Raw genomic sequence first — 16,960 nt, forward strand, 5'->3', positions numbered from 1 at the left:
CTTTCTGAGAATATAGTTCCCAGTTTATATACGGTTAGAAGATGGCTGTGTCTCATGTGACCTTGTTATTTGTACACGCTGTGACTATATAAATCACAACATGTAAATAGGAACATGTCGGTGTTATTTTGTCACTTATTGGTAGCAGTAGGCTAGTTGGAACAGATTACCTTCAGGATCCGTGCTAGGTTAAGCTAGCGGTGGAGCCGTCCGTCAGAGTTAGGACACGCACGGAGATGAGAAGGGTATGTATGGACTTATCTAACTCCGGGGGTTACGGTGAATAAGCTAAAGTCCCAATAAGTCGGCGTGTTCCATTTTTAAGATTATGTTTTGGCTTTTTTTTTTTTTTTTTAAAGCTATAGTGAGTAGTTGCTGTAGGCCCCATGAGGAATTCTAAGTAATGACAACAAAGCTGTCAGCACGTCCATATGATACAAGCCTTCCGTGGTCTCGCAAGACGTGCCCCCCACACACACACGGTTGCTAGTAGCCAAGGAGGACGACGGAGGATTAAAAAACATGGACTCTTTAGAAGAGGTCATTATCCTTACTCGATGTTTTACGCACGAAAGTTGCCCGACACCACAGTCTTCTGAACGAAGCCATGCTGAGAAATCCAGAGAGAGTTGCGTGGAGCTGATAGCTTTGTAGCAACTCATTTGGCAACAGCTTGAATGTAACAGACGTTCATTAATATCAAAACGTTACGCATTAAAGCTTCAATTGATAGGACAGCTGTAGACAGGAGGGAGGGGGTGGGGGGGGGGGTGACATGCAGCAAAAAGCCACGGGTTGGAATCTAATCTGGGCTGCTGCGGCAAGGACTAGAGCAGGGGCCGGTATGATAACCTTCAGCAAAAATATCACAGTCTCACGGTATTGCGGTATTCCAATTACAGCTTTATTTTGACATGTATTTTTTCCCAGTGAACACAATGGATTTTAATTTTTAAACCCACTGGCAGGGAGAGGGGTTTCTAAACTCCGCTTTCTGTCCATGAAGACTCCGCAGGAAACCTTTTTAGTGGATTTGAAACCGTGACGTTTTAAAAACGCGGAATGCAGTGCATTGAAACCGCTAACCGGCCCGTTGCCTAGTAAGGACCGAACCTTTTGTACATGGGGGCGAACGCTACAGCTGGGCAATTTGTTTCCCTAAAAAAATGTGAGAAAAAAAAAAAAAACGTACTGCGAACTGTAAATATATTTTAAAAATATATATTTATTGTATTTAATTAAAGTGCATAAACAAAATTGCAAAGGCAAACCCTTTCTCTAAGTGAAAAGTCACTGTGCAGTGTGCAACAAAGATTGTTAAACATCCAAATTATTTATACTGTATTTGGATTGAATTCTTTTTTTAAAAAAATCTATTTTTTCGAAAATATGAATCGATTTGACCTACCAACTTTTTTTAAATCAAATTGATTTTTTTCCCAGCCCTAGCGCACGCTCAACCAGGTGAGCAAACCAGCGCGCCCTTACACCTCATCTGTAGCTGTTAATCGCCGGACAACAAGCAGCAACACATGCTCGTTCTCGACGTGTAAAGTCAAACCAAAAGCTGTATAATTATATATTTCATAACCACCTCTTTGCTGTGCCTTTTTTGTGTGTGTGTGTGTGCTGGACGCTGATCTCTATTAAATGTGACAGGTACAGGATCTGTTTCCTCTCTGCTCTCACGTCTGCTGTGAGTCTGGATCAGATACAGAGCGGGGCCGTCTTCCTCTTTCTCAGCAGGGGGGAGGGGTGGGTGGGGTGGGGGGGGTTTAGTGAACGCACCCTGCTGTATCTTCTAAGCTCCAGCCATGCCACCAACTCTCTGCTCTCTACTGATTGCCTGGCAGTCGGCGTCTTGTTCACCGCTTCGCCACCCCGCCGAGGCGCATTTGAATATTGAAATGAGAACAAAGAACTCTTCTGAACAAAGAGGTGGTTTAAAAGCCATGGAGGAAATGACTCCAGTGTTGTGGGGGGGCCTCGCCCTCCAATCTGTTATGGAAATGTCGTGGCTGGGAGCGGTTATGTTTTTGATGATGAAGCGTGACACGGGCACATTTTAAAATTTTAATGCCGAAACCCCCGGTGTTTTTTTTTCTTCTTTTTTTTGCTGCTGCTCTTATTTGTCTATCTCCAAGGAAGCAGGGCCGGCATCTTTTAGCGTCTTGTTCTCAGTTTGAATTCAGCCTAAGCGGCTAAATAAATGTTGGGACGGCGTGCTTTGTTCTCTTGCTCCTAACATGTTTTGTAGGATGTGTACAAACTCTTGTTTCCCCCCCCCCCCCACCACGACGCTTTCTGTTTTGTCAGTGAAACATGTCAATGTTTAAAAATAATACACTATATACAGTACAGGCCAAAAGTTTGGACACACTTTCTCATTCAATGCGTTTCCTTTTTATTTTCATGACTATTTACATTGTAGATTCTCACTGAAGGCATCAAAACTATGAATGAACACATATGGAATTATGTACTTAACAAAAAAAGTGTGAAATAACTGAAAACATGTCTTATATTTTAGATTCTTCAAAGTAGCCACCCTTTGCTTTTTTATTAATAAGGGAAAAAATTACACTAATTAACCCTGACAAAGCACACCTGTGAAGTGAAAACCATTTCAGGTGACTACCTCATGAAGCTCATTGAGAGAACACCAAGGGTTTGCAGAGTTATCAAAAAAGCAAAGGGTGGCTACTTTGAAGAATCTAAAATATAAGACATGTTTTCAGTTATTTCACACTTTTTTGTTAAGTTCATAATTCCATATGTGTTCATTCATAGTTTTGATGCCTTCAGTGAGAATATACAATGTAAATAGTCATGAAAATAAAGAAACCCATTGAATGAGAAGGTGTGTCCAAACTTTTGGCCTGTACTGTATATCTTTAAATATTAATAATAGAGATGCTCTCGGAGACACAGAAATGCCAGCTTCAGCCGATGATCAGTCAGTATGACACCCTCTGCATTTCATCTTTGACAATAAGCTCAATCTGGTCTAGAGTAGGGCTACATGATATGAGGAAAATATGCAATACGCGGAAATATTGTTTAATATCAATATGACTTGCGATAAATCAACCGATCTTAAAGTGTACTCCGTTCATTTAGCTGTGTTTTTTGCCCCTGAAGGCAACGTTGGGAGGCCCTGGTTATCGTTAGGGTTAGGGTTAAGCCGAGCTCCGAGCCCTTTATGGCAGGCTGAACATCCACAGTGTGTTGCAACCTCCTTGACTCACATTCTTGTTCTTCTTCCAGCGTGGCTGCTCGTTGCTGCTTTCCCCTGACTGACGCTACGGGGAATGTGCTGGGGTGGGTGGCGCGCGAGTGGCTCGGGGGCAGCCCGGGCATCTGCCACTGTCTCTACCTGCTCCTAGTACATTCCTGCTTTAGGCTGTGTGAGCAGAGAGAGGAGTTGCGACTCGCCCGTTTTTTTTTGTTTTTTGTTTTTTTTTTCCCTCCACTGTGCATTCCTCAACCATGACTGGGCTCGGTCGCACTGCTGCAACAAACCTGGGAATGTTTCAGCGCACACGCACGTGGACTGTACAGTACGTGCACCTGGCTCAATTTCTCCTATTTGAACACGTTTAACATGGTTATGTCGCTAAATATTCGAGATGTTGCCATACCATGTTTTTCCCGTAAACTCTTGTTTTGTCTTGTGTTCTGAATGAGAAAATAAAGTTGAACGGGAAAAGTTGTTTGGGAAATTTCACAGTTCAAGGGGTTTCACTGTTTTTTAACAGTTATACAGTTTAACTGTTTATCTTTCCAAAAGTCAATGACTAATCGTGTTAAATCATCGTAATTTCAGTATCTTACAAAATAATTGTGATTATGATTTTTATTTATTTTTTTCATAATCGAGCAGCCGATAGCGATTGTGAGACCTGAACTTGCGAATTGGCCGGTAATATATCGACATTGATGTATGAGGCTAGATATCGTCTTACATTTTGGATATCGTAATATTGTGATATGACACACGTGTCACGTCTTTTCCTGGTTTTATAGGCTGCATTACAGTGAAGTGATGTCATTTTCTGGACTTACCGGACTTAGTTATTGTTTTATTATTTTCCATGGTATCCACATTATTGGTGATAATTTATCAAAACCCTCATTGTGTAAATATTTGTGAAAGCACCAATAGTTAACCCTTCAATATCGCCACAATATCGACATTGACGTATTTGGTCAAAAATATTGTGATATTTGATTTTCTCTATATCGCCCAGCTCTACTACTAACCCTGTATAGATGAGATATGATTGCAGTCATTGCTGTATGGCCTGGTTCAGGTTAAACTCTTTGAAGAACAAATACAGAGAACGAATGCCATATACAACTGTCTTTTATTATACAGTTTGACAGTCCGTCGTTATGGAAAAATAATGTAAATAAACAATTTTTAAAGTTGATTTCCTCAGGGCTAAATTACGTGGCATCAGATCGGTGCACAAACTCCAGTACTGGCCAATACCATAGCAACATTTTAGGCAGTATCGGAGGCCTTCCCGATACTGGATATCGGTTTTGGAACATTTCTAGTAAATATACTTTGATCCAGCGATTTTTCTTTTCTTTTTTTTTTTTCTTTGATTAGCAGAACTTCTCTCCTATGTATTCCATATATTCCCCCTGGGTCAGGCCTTAGATTTCTGTGCTGAAGGGATTTTCTCTTCCTGCCTGGCTGCGCTGCAGATGAGGAGTTAAACGGTGGAAGTCCTAGGGCTACTGAAGCAGGAGGCACTTGGGAGCCTCTGCGGACTTGAGCACATCAAATGCTGCTTCTTTTGAAATGTGATGAGAGGGGGTGGATTTAAGGGTTCACCATCACCGGGCTTGAGTTCACTGTAGGCGACATATCTGAAGCATTACAAGGTAGGCCCACACGATATTGTGCATTTTGATGCTGCATCTCTAGTAGGTTGGTCATGTTGCGTTGCCAGCTGTAGAGTTTCTGGCTCCCCACCTTTTGAGATGACTAGCAGGTCACTTATACTTGGGAAGCAAAGTAATGTGACTTAGGCTACAGTCTACAGTATATTTACACAATACATACATATATCTCCATTATAGATCTACACCACTACGTTTTGAAACAAAAACATTCTCACTCCACAACAAGAGTTTTAGCTCCGATAGCAGAACTAATCTCCGTCCATATTAACACGTCTCGCATGCACTGGGCATGTGCGTTTTGGTGTAAACATGAAGCAGATTGTCAGACATTACTCTGCAGTTGGAAATCATGGATGTGCAGTATAAGTTGAAAACGCAGAACATACTTTGGAGAAAGAACTCCAACGGTGAAAAGTAAGATCATGGATTTATCAGCTTGGAGCAACGGCGAGGTGGAACTGTTAGTGAAAGGTATGTACTGTAATCCTACCTAACCGATACAACTGACTGACGTGCGTCGTCGTGTCCGAAGGTCTCCGATTGTGCCCGTCCAGACTACAAAGCAACGCTGGAGTTTTCAAACCAAAACTTGGGCTGCCGAGTTTCCAAATGTCTCCGTTTTAGAGGCTCGGAAACGCTGGAGTAGTGTGGACGCCAAAATAGCAAATAGTAGTGTGTAGATGAAGCCTTATACATCAAATTGAATTGAAATCCTTCATTTCCACCTTTTTTCTTTTTCCTTTTGGAAATCTCCTGAAAGGATTGGAGAATATCTGCGGCAAGAGTGCAAGAGAGGGGGGGCGGGTAGACTGAGTCGGGGTAACCAAAGCCATGGAGGATTATCTTTTTCCTCTCCTCCATCTCACTCCCCTCTCTCTCTCTTTCTCTTCCCGGCTTCTTGTTTGAACACGTGACCACAGCTCATCAGTCTCCGTTCACTTAATGGCCATATTTCCAAAGAGCAGAGCAGCGCTGCAGAGAGAGGCGGAAAGCTGATGTCGGAGTGAAGCAGTTCTGCCTATTCTTGGTGTTCAGTGCGCCACAGAGGAACAATATGCAGCTTCTCAATCAATCAACACAACACCGTGAACACCCGGGGGGGGCCTGCAGCACAGTCACGGTACACTGTGCCTGCCACAGATGCCTCAGCTCTCTTAGTGTTCCAGGAGGAGAGATTGCTGCTGCTGCTGCTGCTATTGGATGTTTGTCTGTATTCTTTACAAGTGATAAGGGAACAGCTGAGAGACCTTGGGCTGTAAAACAGGGCATGAGGTTGGGTAATGTTCCATTTGACATCATGCTTTCTCCCCCTTTCTAAACACGGAACTGTACACCAGGGCCGAGTATGACCTCAATTATTTTCATAATCTATTCATCTGTTGATTATTTTCTGGATGAATGGATTAGTTTGTTTGGTCTCTAAAATGTCCGAAAGTGAAAAGTGTTGGTCAGTGTTTCCCAAAGCCCAAGATGACGTCCTCAAATGTCTTCTTTTGTCCACAACTCAAAGATATTGAGTTTACTGTACCAGAGGAGTATAGAAACTAGAAAATATTCACATTTAACAAGCTGGAATCAGAGAGTTTCTACTCAAAACAGATTAATCGGTTATCAAAAGTTGGCGATTCATGTAGTAGTAGTAGTAGTAGTAGTAGTAGTAGTAGTAGTAGTAGTAGTAACTAATTGATTAATTAATCTTTGCAGCTCTACTGTAAAATATTGAATTATGCAATGGTAACTATTGGTTAATGTGCTGTTTTGCAACAAACTTGAAGAGCTAAGAGGAGGACATTACAGTCTGTCCTCCGTCTGTCTTGTCTAAGCCACGCCTGTCGCACCCAGTCTAGGAAGGTTAGTCGAAAGTCTCCGTTAAATCAGGGACTACTTTTTGTGTAAGTAAGGCCCTGTTTTCTTCTCTACGCCAGGAAGGCAACATTCCAAGGGAACGTAGTATGAAGGTTTCAAAGCTGGACATGATTGACAAGGAAACGTGTGAAATGTATTGTGTGGTGAGGACATAGACAACCACATTGTGTGTGTGTGTGTGTGTGTGTGTGTGTGTGTGTGTGTGTGTGTGTGTAAACTCACACACTGCCAACCATGTGCAACTAGACTTACTCTTTACAGATATATTTGTCATACGACTGGTCTGGTCACGTCACCACTAAGGCGGGGAAAATGTTGGATGACATGTCTAGATGTGTCCCACGGTGACGTCACGTGGCTTCTTCGCCATATTTAATCACAGTTCTGCCTGTGAAACTGGCCAGTGTTGGGCTCAAGTTATTTTTTAAATTTAAAATTTTTTTTTTCTAAATGTCTCTAATTTCGCTGTGGTTGGCTGCTATACACCCCCCCGTCTGCGTTTACAGATTTTGGCATTTTAGTCCTTTATTTGATATATTGATATTTCATAGGACAGCTTAGACATTAAAGGGGAGAGAGGGGCGGAATGACATGCAGCAAAGGGCCCCAGTTAGGAACTGAACCTGCGGTGAGGACTTTGCCTCTGTACATATTGGCGCACACTCTACCAGGTGAGCTACCCAGGCGCCCCTTGGGCTCAAGTGTTGCTATGTGGGATTTGACATAACGTTGGGGATGGAGTGGGTGGCGCTGGTTCCAGATGAGTTGAAGGAGAAGGCGGAAGATGGAAAGATAGGAAATTACTGGAGATGATGATCTTCCTGTACTGCCAAAGAAGCATTTTGCGAAATGCCTATGCTCTCTCTTTTTGATAGTTAAATGAAAATATCATTCCCATATCTGTCCATATAACAAAAGGCTACAGCATGTTTTAGCTTAGCATAAATACTGGAAACAGTGGGAAACAGCCACCCTGGGTCTGTCTGAAGGTAGTTTAGATCGACGAGGTTTCACTTCTGGGATTGTTCCGGTGCCGCCAGGATATTCCGCTGGTTGTCCCTCATTCACCCGGATGTCTGTCACCTTCCTCTTTCTTTGTGTTGCCGTTCTAAACTCCAGTGGATTTGTGAGGACTGTGGTTAACTGCTCCTCAGATCTCTGCAGGGTAAATCCAGACAGCTAGCTGGACTGTCTTAATCTGACTTTTCTATTGCAATAGAAAAGTCAGATTAAAGTCAGACTAAAACAACTTTTGAACGTACACATGTTCCACCAAAACAAGTTCCTTACCTATTTTGCAGAGGCACTGTGGCTCCGTCCGGCACTTATCACCACCCAAGACGAATAGGGTTGGGTACCGAAACGGAGTGCTAATATTGCACATTTGCCAAAACGGTCGATATCTACCGGACCAAATATCAACGTAGATTTCTGTGCCTCATTTTGGTGCCGCTTAAATGCCTGCGCTTCTCTCTGATGCTCCAAAACGGCCGTTACAGGCAACCGAAACATGGCTGCACGTGACGCTAGTTAACACTACACTTGGCAGCAGGTAACGTTAGCCTACCGTTAGCTAGTAGCTGGATTAAACACTGTTAAAATGCTGACAGCTAAACTGTGTAAAGTGACTGTTTTTCACTGTAGAGGATTCCAACACCGGGACGTAACGGTGTGCAGCTGCCGTTGCCGGAAAATTACAGACGGTACGTTCACTTGAAACCGGTAGCCTTAAGCCTTGTTGTGCATTCAAAGTTATTGTAAAATACCCTTTTCCCCATCTAGTGGTTGTTTGTCGTTTAACAGCAATTTACTGGTGAAATACTGGTTAAATTATTAATAAATCATTTAATTTTGACCAAATGGCCTTAGCAATAAACAAGCTGTTCTTTAACTGTTGTTTTGTGCTCTTTTTATTTTTAAAAGTATCAGTTTAGACACTGGCACCGTTTTTAAATGTATCACTTTAGCACCGGTGTTAAGGAGGAGGGTCCAGTTTGTGAGAAAGTAAGATATAAAAAAAAAAAATAGGGATCTTTAGTACAACCGGTATCGGGAAACAATTCAAACGTTACCCAACCCTAGACCATTGTGATTAGTTTAAAGAAATACCAATAAACCAGAGCACGTTTTTCTCCCATCCCAGAATGCTGTGTGGACTAGCCAGACCCTCCTCCGCAGCGCTGTGGAGGAAGGTCTGGCAATGCGAGACTAGTCTCAAGGTAACAAAATCAGCCTGTCGGCACCTCTAAAGCTAATTAACGTTGATTTTATTCCGTATTTTGTTCATTCTTTTCATTCTATTTGTTTAATCTGTAGAAAAACCAAAGCGTAAAATAAAAGGTCTGTCGAAGTCACCCCCCCACCCACCCCCCCCCCTCTGTAAAACCACTAGTTGTCGTTTTCACACTTAACTAAAGAAGGTATGACATGTTTTAAAGGTGCTGGAAGACATTTTGTTTTCTTTACAGAGAGCCAGGCTAGCTGTTTCCCCCGGTTTCCAGTCGTTATGCTAAGCTATGCTAACTGCCTGCTGGCTCCAGCTTCATAGTTAGCATACAGACATGAATCACATCTAACCTGGCGTCAAGAAAGCGAATGACCCTATTTCCCAAAATGCTCAACTGTTCCTTTTTTTTTTTTACCAACATGTGTCAGTAGGTCTCTCCCTACAGTCCAAAAGCCAAGACATCACCTCATCTCAAATGGCCCAGATATTTTCTTACTGAGCCTCAATCCCGAAAATAATTTCACGTATGTCATACTCAGATTAGGAACAAGGGATAACAGAAAATCCATGAACCTAGAGTTGGTGCCAGCAGTGTTTGTTGTTTGGAAGTGGACGGGGGGGGAAATTCCTGTATAAGCACGGGGTTTAAGATAGAGCGGCCAGCTGCTCAGCTCTGCAAGCCCAGAGATAGTCATATGATTTTAAAGGTTCGATAAGCCGTGGCGTTTGGCAAACAAAAGGTGATCTGACTGAGCACACTGTAGGTCGCTTTTTTAGCACAAATACCAGTGGCACACACACATAGGCACCCAGTGAAAGGGATAAGGGCTCCCAGCCTCTGATCCTATTATAGACCCTAAAGCACTGCAGCCTCCTGAGAAGCTGGGGAAAACGGGTAAACATGATGTTTTTATGGGAATCTTCCTGCGGTAAACCCGGAAATATCACAATGGAAAGAAATGAGGTGATCTCTCTGTGTCCCTTTCTCTCTCTGTCAACCCCCCCAATTGTCTTTATCTCCCAAATTCTTCCAGGAAGTGCCAGACATGTCATAATTTACAGAGACGGAGCCTCCGCTAATCTTGACTTTTTTTTTCTTCATCAGATAGGCATGCAGCGTTCTGGCCCAGAAAAGTCTGTGTGCAACTATCGTACATCTGTGCCGTTTGTTGCTTTGTGGAATGCTTGGAATCACCTCCATGGCAACAGGCTGTGTGTGTGTGTCTGTGTGTCTGTGTGTGTGTGTGCGGAGCGGTAAATATTGACTTCACCACCTCCCCATCCCAGTGTCGGTCCGTGACAGGAGCACAGGGGTGGGCGGGGGGATCGGTACACACACTTTATCCAGGAATCAGCAAAGTCCTGCCGACGGGGGCGTGTGTTTACCTTCAGACCTCCAAACACGGAGGAGCATCCTGGCTCCGAGTGGCTCAGTTTGATTCAGTGTGTACTTACAATACAAAAGGGCTGCAATGCCAGGAGATATTTGGGACATACTACTTCATTTTTTTTTTAATGATCGACCTAACGGGGAAGTTAGGTCAACGGTAGTGTGGTTTCCCTACACAGGTTTCAGTCTTTGAAACACTTATCTGTATCTAATTTAGTTTGGCCTTCCTGTCTCTCCTAACCACTCACACATACGTCCACACATCCTCATTGTATCTAGATTCTTGTAATTTATGTTATGCCTTTTTGTTCTTTCATGTTGCCAACCTTGTGCTTTCATGTTTTCTAATTCGATGCTTACTTGTGTTTTAATTTGTAGATTTTAGGACTTTTGTAATTGCTCATAATATACATATTTGTTCTCTTCCTTAAGCGAGATTGCTTCTATGAAGCTACTTTTTTTTTTTATCTCACCTGCACAATCTTTCTTTTTATTTAGATTTTCTTGTTGCCTTGATTTTCTTGTGCAAATACTGTACATAAACCTTAAACCTGTGCAGGGGAAGCACCGATTTCAGCAGCCATTTCCTCTATTTGTGTTTGTTGAAGGAGAAGAGAAACAAGGGGACATTTTAACCGTTACCAATTGTGTTCAGAACCAGGAACTGTTTTGGTACAGAATGAGTTACTTCATCAAATTGTGCGACTGGGGCTTGTAAACCGTAGGTGGAGATTTTTTTTTTTGCAGTTTTCCCACAGCAGATGGATTTGTTGAGACAGGATCAGAGAAGTGCGTTGAGGCCTAGCAGCAGCAGCAGTAGTAGTAGTAGGGGTTTGACCTGTCTATCCTGTCTTGTCATTGCAGCGGCCGCGCTGTTTGCAGGCCCCCAGATGGAATGTCATCACAGCGTTTTGGCGAATACGATTAGGGAATAGATGTTGTTAATCTGGAGAGAACAAGCAGGGCTGGATTATGCTACGATTGGTGGCTGGTGACGCAGGAGCCAAAGCCCCGCTGTAGTAATTACATATAGTGTAGAGAGCATTGAGATGAAGGAATCCATCCACCAGGCTGACATCAGGATCACATCGCCTACACAGGCACAGACTGTGGACATTACCTGTAGACACACACTTACTTCCTTTACCCTAAACTACATCAGTTGTCCCCTCTTTACTCCAACTTTAAGGCACAGTTCAAGGCAAAATAAAAAATAAAAACATTTTTTTTTTTCAGTAGGGTTGGACATCGTTTTGATTTTAACAATTCTGATTCCAATTCTGATTCTTCCTTTCGATTCCATTTCTTCTCGATTCGGATTCTTTGATGGGTGAAGTTAAAACGGGTCACATGCTTATTTCACAGATAAGACGATAAGGGGAAAATTGTATTTTGATTCAATAGTGATTTAGAGTTATCCCGGGCTTTTTTTTACTGTGCTCCATGGCTGCAACACAACAAGTGTGTAGGAGTACGGCGGCCACTAGGCGAACCAAAACCTGTGCGTGTTAAATTTGGAACTGATGATCAGACTCAAAACCAAATTTTTGAAACTATTCCAATTTAAAAATAAAACTATATCATTGGAATCGTAATAATTAAAACGATTCCAAGTTGGAAGTCAATGCCCAATTTTATTTATCAATCAAGATGGTTTTGGTGGGAGTTTCCCAGTGTTGGAGATATTGGCTGAAGTGATGTCTGCTTTCTCTCCGATTTAAGGAAACTAGACTGCTCTCAACTTGTAGTGCTCAAAGCGGCAAAAAGTCCTCTCGAACAACTCAACATCAATGTCTCTTTACATAAATCATGACCTGGTTACTCAAGATAATCAACAGGCCTGGTTCTTTCTACCGAACTACACCCGCCAGTCGTATCAACCAACCTCCTCTGCTGAGCTGGATCTGCAGCCAACCGATACTGCTGGCTCACCTGAGCTGACGCTACAGCTCAGCAGAGGAAGATGCAATTAGCCTTCACGTCACGAACATGAACCTCCCATTCATGAGTACGCTTCCTTCTGCGCGGTGATACGGTTGGCGGGTGTAGTTCGGTAGAAAGAAAATGGTTCCTACGTGAAACCGCTCAATACCAGGTTTGGGAATTATATTGAGTAACCTGGGCGTGATTTCTGGAAAGAGACCTTGATGTGGACTTATTCAAATGTATTTATTTGGCGCTTTGAGCACCATCAAGTTCCAATTCATTTGACAGAAGGCAGACCTCTCTGAAGCTGATAGCACCACCGTTAAGAGGAAAAATATGTATTTTTGAATTTGGGATGAACTCTCCCGTTTTTAAATAACAAGAAGACTCATGTATGCATTTTTTTTTCCTACTGTACCACTTTCAAATAGAGTACAGACTGTCCATCCTTGTTCATGGTCACGGTTTCCAGCACACATGAATAGTACACACACACACACACACACACACACACACACACACACACACACACACACACACACACACACAAACGTTTGATCTCACCTTATGCAAATGCAATAAAAACAGGATGATATCTCCATGTAGTCCGGCACCTGTTGTTCACTCAGCCTGTGGAGACGACATGTTAATTTGTACATGTTCTGCACAATGGCTTCATTCAGGATCATATCATCTATCATCTATCTTCTAATTCAAAATGTGCTTCTTTTTTTTCTTTTTTTTTTATCAACCTTGGGTCATCACTGTCAGCGTCTGAGCCTGCAACGTAATAATCACTATCATCACTGTTTTTGTCTGCTGAAGTACGCGACTTCTAAACTGGAGCATGGTAGAGTTTTTTTAGCTTAGAATTGATATCACGATTCTCTGCCAGGATTTTTTATTTTTTTATTTTAAGAAGTGTAAAGTTTATTGCACACATGAACTATGACAAAACAAAACAAATTGGCAGTACCAAACATAGATTTTATTTTTGCACATTGTGCATCACCACAAGCCTGTAAACATAGAGGCTTCAATAAATAAAGAAAATAAAGTACATACTGGCCATTTAAGTACAGTAGGCTACCAAACATAGTGACATAACATATTGAACTAAATACAGTCCTGATACAGGCTCTACCTGAACTCCTAGAACCTGTCTTTACATAATTAAAACATGTCAATCAACATGCTGCAGCTACAGCTTCAGTCTCTAGAGAAATGGAGTTTGTCAATTGCCAATTTAAGTACACTATCAAAAACAGAATCATTTCTTGGCACACACTTTAACTGCTTGCCTTTCATGTCTTCAGCTGTCCAATCAAAATAAAGGCCGAAAATGCCCCAAAAAAATAATTTCAAAAATCTAAGTCATTTAAAAGTTAAATTGCATGTGAATTGAGATTGCTTTTATAACAATTAATCATGCAGGCCTACTATGAGGGTAAAAAACTTAAAATTTCTGCCACCACAATATCAGAAATAACGCACAATGTAGTTGCGGTTTCCTTTTTAAATGATCCTGCCGACACAATGCACCCCCCCATTGGCTGCCGCTCACATAAATCGGCGCCTAGGTGTGTCAGTTAAACTTTTGTTGTTTTTTGTTGTTGTTGTTCGGACAGACCTGCCCCCAATGTTACATTTTTTTAGAATTTTTGAATTCTTTTTTTTTTTAATCATTGTTTGTTTACTTGCATAACCTTTTCAGCTTAGGTTGTACTGATTGTAGGAATATGAAGCATTTGAAGATACTCCAAGAAATGACATCACGTTAAGCAAAGTGTAACAAATGTAGACCCTGGCGGGGCATTTCTACTGCAGAAGGTTAAACTAGTCACAGTAACTTGATTTGCTAATAACCTTGAAATCTTGTAGAGCCGAGTAACCGACTGACTCTGGAATTAGACTCCTTATTTTCAAATGACCATCAATGCATAAAGGTAAAAAAATAGACATACACAACATGTTAATGTCATGTGAATAACCATAATTCTAAGGACATTATTAAACCTAGAACACATTTTTTTTTCTTCTTTTTAAACTCATGGCTGTTCTGTATGTATTTCATCTTAGTCGGGTGGCGTCAGAGGAAAAAATGCGGAGGGTTTTAGACTAATCCCATTGGGCCTGACCTGAGCGATCCATCATCATATGTGAACGGGGACACGTGAAAGAATGTCGTTATACAGGAGCACTTGTTTTTCCTACAAAGTGTTAAGTGTTAAGACAACAGTTTCATTGTTGTAATTCTAGTGCTACAGAAAAGGCTTAATTGTGACCTTTTAACCTGCTGCCTGAGGCGTCAAAGACTGGTCTTTTTTAGTGAAGGTAGATTGTCAGTACATGCCCAGTCCGTATATCAGCACTGTTAGTTGGAAGCGAGGGGTCTACTGTAGCTGTCATCGCAACGTACAAGTCGTGACATGCCACTTCGCATAGCAGAGTTTCACCATCTTTCTCAGTATTTCTTTGTTTGCTTCAGCTTTGTAGTGGAAATCTCTCATTAAGTCTGCATACAGAGCATCTGAAGCAAGATTTGTTCAGTTCTGATGTGCATGACTTTTTTGATCCTTACCAAAAGATGAAAAGATTTTTTTTGTGTGTGTAACGAGCCAGTCAGAGCACAGTAGACTTCATTACAAAGCCTGTGTTGTTGGTGGTGGTGGTGGGGGAAATGGGCCAGTGTCATGGTCCTTCACTGACAAAGACTCCATCAGTGAAGCCTGTTTTATAGATGAATGACACCACCTCCTTTCTTTTATTTCAATAAGAGGATACCGGCGAGAGATTTGTAATTGTTTTCTTTTCATATCGAATGGAAAAAGCAAGCAAAAGAGGGATACGCAACATCCTGTAGAGGGAAAACCACCCCCGCAGCAATATTTAAAGACTATTCCCATTTACCAAAAGCCCAGGAGACTTGAAGGATTTGGAATTCATTGTCAGATCTTATGCATAATTAAGCAAATCCCAGCCCCCCACCACCACCACTACCCCAGACAGTGGGTGCTTGTTACAGTACCTCAGCTCTATTAGGCCAGAATCAGGCTCTCGTTACCATTAGCTACTGATGATACTCACGCAAACATGATTCCTGCAAGACATGGCGTTGTTTGGCTTCGTGACTTCCTTCATTTCCATATTTCCTGCCGGCTGTTGAGAGCTAAAACACGCTAAGATCTTGGCAGCCCGCGAGCCGCAGGCCACTTCTGTGTCTTGTTTGTGGCGCCTGCTGTGAGCCGACAAAAGTTGGCTCTGTTGCAAACTGAGTGTGAAGTAAAGGTCCGGGACTCTCTTAGTGCTCCGTTTGGCGTTTACTTAGTGTGGTATTCCCTTTCTGTGATTTTTCGTTGTCTTTTGTCTGGGTCCCAGTAGAGCGTGGCACAATATCGATATTATATCAATGTCGTTATATGACACTAGATATTGTCTTAGATTTTGGATATCGTAATATTGTAGTATGGCTTAAGGGTTGTCTTTTCCTGGTTTAAAAGGCTGCATTACAATAAAGTGATGCCATTTTCTGAACTTACCAGACTGTTGTAACGGTTATATTATATATTTATATATATATATATATATATTTTATTTGCCTTTACCCACTTAGTCATTATATCCACATTACTGATGATTATTTATCAAAAATCTCATTGTGTAAATATGTTGTGAAAGCACCAATAGTCTACACTACAGTATCGTTGTGGTATCGATATAGAGGTATTTGGTCAAAAATGTCGTGATATTTGATTTTCTCCATATCGCCCAGCCCTAGGCCCCAGTATCAGGACGCTGTTGGCCAAAGGAACCAAATTTTATTTAACCCTGAAATTTGTGAGTGGCTCAAATGAGTCTTTATTTTAAAAAAAAAATTTTCTCCACTTGTTCACCACATCAGATGCCATGTTACGTGCACAGCTGCTGTCGTTACAAGCAAATTCAGCGTGTCAGCAAGTGCCATTTAAGCCCCATCTGAGTTATACCATTAAGGCGACATCCCTTAAGTGAAAGTGTCATCTGTGTGGAATGGCTAACAACTGGAGACGAGAGAGGCGGCGTCTCGGCTGTGCTCTGCCTCCGATGGCTTATTAAAGGTGCTCTAAGTGATTGTGACGCGTTTTTTTTAGGCTACACACTTCACATATAGCAAACATTTCCTCACTATCCGCTAGCTGCATGTCCCCTGGACACACTGTAAAAGAAAAAACTAACAAAAAACGCGGTCTCTAAAGACAAGACACAAACGGCAAAAGAAACAAACCGCGCCAACCTGCACCACGAACCATAACAAACAGTGTTCCAGCCAATAACCGACAAGAAAGAGCTGGTTGAGTCATGAATATGCATTGTGGAAGTAGCCTACGTGCTAACGCTGCTGCAGTGATGGCTCAACCAGCTCCTTCTTGTCGGTTATTGGCTGGAACACTGTTTGTTATGGTTCGTGGGTGCAGGTTGGCGCGGTTTGTTTTTGTTGGCGTTTGTGGAGTCTGGGCTGTCTACAGAGACTGCGTTTTTTTACAGTGTGTTCAGGGGACAGGCAGCTAGCAGATAGTGGAGGTGATGATAAAAATGTTGTAGCCTAAAAAATGCGTCGCATTACTTAGAGCACCTTTTAACTACGCAACCAGTCT

The 16,960-nt window shown here is 42.0% G+C and overlaps 1 protein-coding gene across 4 annotated transcripts in view; it reads left to right on the forward strand.

The window, feature by feature from the left end:
• src (v-src avian sarcoma (Schmidt-Ruppin A-2) viral oncogene homolog) overlaps nucleotides 1–16,960 on the forward strand; it is a 42,794-nt gene that overhangs the window by 6,500 nt on the left and 19,334 nt on the right. Inside the window, exon 1 of one of the 4 annotated variants that reach the window (XM_028582248.1) lies at nucleotides 3,482–3,560. The exons of the other annotated variants lie outside the window; for them this stretch is intronic. The gene's annotated coding sequence lies outside the window, so the exon portion shown is untranslated. Of the gene's footprint in view, nucleotides 1–3,481; nucleotides 3,561–16,960 lie in introns of those variants that run through there. 4 annotated transcript variants of the gene reach the window in all.

Source organism: Perca flavescens, chromosome 7 (assembly GCF_004354835.1).
Source record: "Perca flavescens isolate YP-PL-M2 chromosome 7, PFLA_1.0, whole genome shotgun sequence".
Taxonomy (NCBI): Eukaryota; Metazoa; Chordata; class Actinopteri; order Perciformes; family Percidae; genus Perca; species Perca flavescens.